The following is a 5000-nucleotide window of genomic DNA, read 5'->3' on the forward strand; positions in this document are numbered from 1 at the left end:
TCCAACTACGAGCTTTTTAACCGCAACAACTTTAATATACGCTATTGGAGCTGGAATTACCGCGGCTGCTGGCACCAGACTTGCCCTCCAATAGATACTCGTTAAAGGATTTAAAGTGTACTCATTCCGATTACGGGGCCTCGGATGAGTCCCGTATCGTTATTTTTCGTCACTACCTCCCCGTGCCGGGAGTGGGTAATTTGCGCGCCTGCTGCCTTCCTTGGATGTGGTAGCCGTTTCTCAGGCTCCCTCTCCGGAATCGAACCCTGATTTCCCGTTACCCGTTACAACCATGGTAGGCGCAGAACCTACCATCGACAGTTGATAAGGCAGACATTTGAAAGATGCGTCGCCGGTACGAGGACCGTGCGATCAGCCCAAAGTTATTCAGAGTCACCAAGGCAAACGGACCGGACGAGCCGACCGATTGGTTTTGATCTAATAAAAGCGTCCCTTCCATCTCTGGTCGGGACTCTGTTTGCATGTATTAGCTCTAGAATTACCACAGTTATCCAAGTAACGTGGGTACGATCTAAGGAACCATAACTGATTTAATGAGCCATTCGCGGTTTCACCTTAATGCGGCTTGTACTGAGACATGCATGGCTTAATCTTTGAGACAAGCATATGACTACTGGCAGGATCAACCAGGGAGCTGCGTCAACTAGAGCTGAGCAGCCGGCCGCCCGGGAGTGTGTCCCGGGGGCCCGCGCGAACACGCAAGCGTCCGCTCAATTATTCTGCAAACAGGAGGAGGCTGAGCTCCCCTGCACAACACACCTCGAAACCCTCTCAGGTCCCGGCGGCGCGCAGCGCCGTCCTAAGTACTTGGTCGGGTTCGAGAGAGGCGCAATCGCCCGGAGTTAGGCGAGTAGACGCTTTAGGTGCGACCACCCGTGCTCCCAACTGAGCTTGCCGCTGCCGACAGAGGCCCGGGAGCGTGCTGTCGTGGCATTGCCGGCGGGAGACAACACGCGCCACCTACGGTGACCGGCAGCTCCAACGCCAGCGCCACAGAAGGACAAAAGCCCTACTTGGGTGCCGAAGCGAACTCTCCCAGCACAGCGCACGCGCCAACACGTCCGCACAGCTGCGATACAAACCACCTGCGAGAACCGCTGGGGCGACCGAGCAGCAGACGGCGTCGCGGCGCCGAGCGCCGGGCGGCGGCGCATCCTCAGCGCACAAAGTCCTCAATCGGACCAGCACACTGCAGATGGCCACCGCGCTTCGCACCGGGCCCGCGAGGACCTACTTTGGCCGCAAGGCGCCGCGAGCAGGGGGCGCCGGCGCGCAGCTGCGCCGCCTGCCGCGTCCGTCGGCCGGCGCGCCTGCCACCGGCCGCCCCCACCAGCCGGCTGTAGCGCGTGCGCCCACGCACCGCGCTGCCAGCACGCCGGGCGGCCCCCCCTCACCGGCCGGGGACGGTCCCACCCAGCCACCGCCGCGTATCGCCTCACACCCAGATCCCCTTTCACGTTCGTGGGCATGGTGGGTCCCCTTTCACGTTCGTGGGCATGGTGGGTATCCCTGAAACAACCGGTTAATAGCTCGACCGATCGTCGCCAACACTGATTCACCTCTAGCGAGAACAACCGCACCACAACGGGTTACCGGTTGTTCATTTGCGTAACGTCACCAGCAAACGTACACGTCCATCGCCATTTGCAACGAGTATTGCATGCCTGTGTCAGGTGTCACAACACACTACGTCTGCCCACATAGACGCAACAACATGTGCACGCCTAGAGAACACGTGGAAGGTAGACCCCGTACGTATGCGGTGTCCATTGCGCGAACGACTGTCAGCCCGCCTCTGCAGCATGTCGCAGATGTGGAACGCGGTGCAACATGCTATCACGGTGTGTGAGAAGAGACGACTACGTCCGAATACACGCTCCACTACATCAACAGACTGCTCATGCTGATCGCCATCCAGGGCGTCCGTTCCTCCCACACGTCTGTATGGCGTACCACACTGCAATCCAGCTCTTATAGGGAGACGACACGTAGCTGCGTGCACAATATTTGGACTGTATGGTCCGCCGTTGCTAGGCGCTGTCGTCATACGGTCACATGGGCCACGATGTATCATTCAGTACATACGGAGCAATGTGCAGTACAGTTTGTGGGTTTTGCGTACATCGGCGGACAGGTGACAGGCCGTACCACAACGTAGGCTGAGTACGTCGGCATGCGAAGGGCATTGAACATGCAAACTTCTCACCGACCAGCTTGCGAAGGCAGGGGGGAAGGGGGGGGGGCATGTACGTCCTGCTGCTATCCACACTACAGTGTATAGCAGGAGCATGTGGAAAGTCAGCAACACCTGCAAGGTGTTTAACATGACGCGATACACAGGGGACCGGGCAGTGCGAGTAGCGAACTATATTGCGAGGGTTGCGGTTAGGCAACACTACACTACTTTAACGGGTTGCATAACAATTACAGAGCAGGTTCAGCGACAACGTGCGTCAGGTTAAGGCGCAATATAGTTTAGGTTACGGCGCACTTTAGGTTAGGTTAAGGCACATTATAGGTTAGGTTAAGGCACAACATGGGTTACGTTAAGGCACAACATGGGTTACGTTAAGGCACAACATGGGTTAGGTTAAGGCACAACATGGGTTAGGTTAAGGCACAACATGGGTTAGGTTAAGGCACAACATGGGTTAGGTTAAGGCACAACATGGGTTAGGTTAAGGCACAACATGGGTTAGGTTAAGGCACAACATGGGTTAGGTTAAGGCACAACATGGGTTAGGTTAAGGCACAACATGGGTTAGGTTAAGGCACAACATGGGTTAGGTTAAGGCACAACATGGGTTAGGTTAAGGCACAACATGGGTTAGGTTAAGGCACAACATGGGTTAGGTTAAGGCACAACATGGGTTAGGTTAAGGCACAACATGGGTTAGGTTAAGGCACAACATGGGTTAGGTTAAGGCACAACATGGGTTAGGTTAAGGCACAACATGGGTTAGGTTAAGGCACAACATGGGTTAGGTTAAGGCACAACATGGGTTAGGTTAAGGCACAACATGGGTTAGGTTAAGGCACAACATGGGTTAGGTTAAGGCACAACATGGGTTAGGTTAAGGCACAACATGGGTTAGGTTAAGGCACAACATGGGTTAGGTTAAGGCACAACATGGGTTAGGTTAAGGCACAACATGGGTTAGGTTAAGGCACAACATGGGTTAGGTTAAGGCACAACATGGGTTAGGTTAAGGCACAACATGGGTTAGGTTAAGGCACAACATGGGTTAGGTTAAGGCACAACATGGGTTAGGTTAAGGCACAACATGGGTTAGGTTAAGGCACAACATGGGTTAGGTTAAGGCACAACATGGGTTAGGTTAAGGCACAACATGGGTTAGGTTAAGGCACAACATGGGTTAGGTTAAGGCACAACATGGGTTAGGTTAAGGCACAACATGGGTTAGGTTAAGGCACAACATGGGTTAGGTTAAGGCACAACATGGGTTAGGTTAAGGCACAACATGGGTTAGGTTAAGGCACAACATGGGTTAGGTTAAGGCACAACATGGGTTAGGTTAAGGCACACCATGGGTTAGGTTAAGGCACACCATGGGTTAGGTTAAGGCACAACATGGGTTAGGTTAAGGCACAACATGGGTTAGGTTAAGGCACAACATGGGTTAGGTTAAGGCACAACATGGGTTAGGTTAAGGCACAACGTAGGTTAGGTTAAGGCACAACGTAGGTTAGGTTAAGGCACAACGTAGGTTAGGTTAAGGCACAACATGGGTTAGGTTAAGGCACAACATGGGTTAGGTTAAGGCACAACATGGGTTAGGTTAAGGCACAACATGGGTTAGGTTAAGGCACAACATGGGTTACGTTACGGCACAACATGGGTTACGTTACGGCACAACATGGGTTACGTTACGGCACAACATGGGTTACGTTACGGCACAAATTAGGTTAGGTTACGGCACAAATTAGGTTAGGTTAAGGCACAAATTAGGTTAGGTTAAGGCACAAATTAGGTTAGGTTAAGGCACAAATTAGGTTAGGTTAAGGCACAAATTAGGTTAGGTTAAGGCACAAATTAGGTTAGGTTAAGGCACAAATTAGGTTAGGTTAAGGCACAAATTAGGTTAGGTTAAGGCACAAATTAGGTTAGGTTAAGGCACAAATTAGGTTAGGTTAAGGCACAAATTAGGTTAGGTTAAGGCACAAATTAGGTTAGGTTAAGGCACGATATAGGTTAGGTTAAGGCACGATATAGGTTAGGTTAAGGCACGATATAGGTTAGGTTAAGGCACGATATAGGTTAGGTTATGGCACGATATAGGTTAGGTTAAGGCACGATATAGGTTAGGTTAAGGCACGATATAGGTTAGGTTAAGGCACGATATAGGTTAGGTTAAGGTACGATATAGGTTAGGTTAAGGTACGATATAGGTTAGGTTAAGGTACGATATAGGTTAGGTTAAGGTACGATATAGGTTAGGTTAAGGTACGATATAGGTTAGGTTAAGGTACGATATAGGTTAGGTTAAGGTACGATATAGGTTAGGTTAAGGTACGATATAGGTTAGGTTAAGGTACGATATAGGTTAGGTTAAGGTACGATATAGCGTAGGTTCAGATACACATTGTTGTAGGGAAAGGTGTATTGGGGGGGGGGGCGGCAGGTTCGTTGATAGTGATTATCGTAATTGGATGCCTGCGGTATTATCCGATTTGTCACGTCAGGATGCACTTTTGGCTCATGACAGGCGGCGCTCCGATTCCATGGTTGTGGCAGATCTGTGTCTTTCATTCCTGCCATTGTTTGTGTGCTGTGACAGGAGGCAGTATTGTGATGTTGGGTGCACCACTGTGTAGGACATGTGTGGGTGTTCGTGGCTTAGCTGAGCAATGTGCGGATGTCGGAAGGGTGGGATATTGTGTTTTCTGGGTGGACCTCCCGGTCTGGTAATGATAGTGTGGATTGTGTCATGTGGCGGAGAGGATGCACTGGATGTTCT

General features: G+C 51.2%; 1 non-coding gene across 1 annotated transcript in view; it reads right to left on the bottom strand.

Annotated features, from left to right (window-relative positions):
- The window catches only part of LOC126435832 (small subunit ribosomal RNA), a 1909-nt gene extending 1255 nt beyond the window's left edge, over positions 1-654 (bottom strand). Inside the window, exon 1 of the ribosomal RNA XR_007580228.1 lies at positions 1-654. This exon is cut by the window's left edge and continues 1255 nt beyond it. This is a non-coding gene — a ribosomal RNA (small subunit ribosomal RNA).
- Between the last annotated feature and the right edge of the window lie 4346 nt (positions 655-5000).

The sequence above is a fragment of the Schistocerca serialis genome, unplaced genomic scaffold (assembly GCF_023864345.2).
Source record: "Schistocerca serialis cubense isolate TAMUIC-IGC-003099 unplaced genomic scaffold, iqSchSeri2.2 HiC_scaffold_1219, whole genome shotgun sequence".
In the NCBI taxonomy this organism is placed as follows: domain Eukaryota; kingdom Metazoa; phylum Arthropoda; class Insecta; order Orthoptera; family Acrididae; genus Schistocerca; species Schistocerca serialis.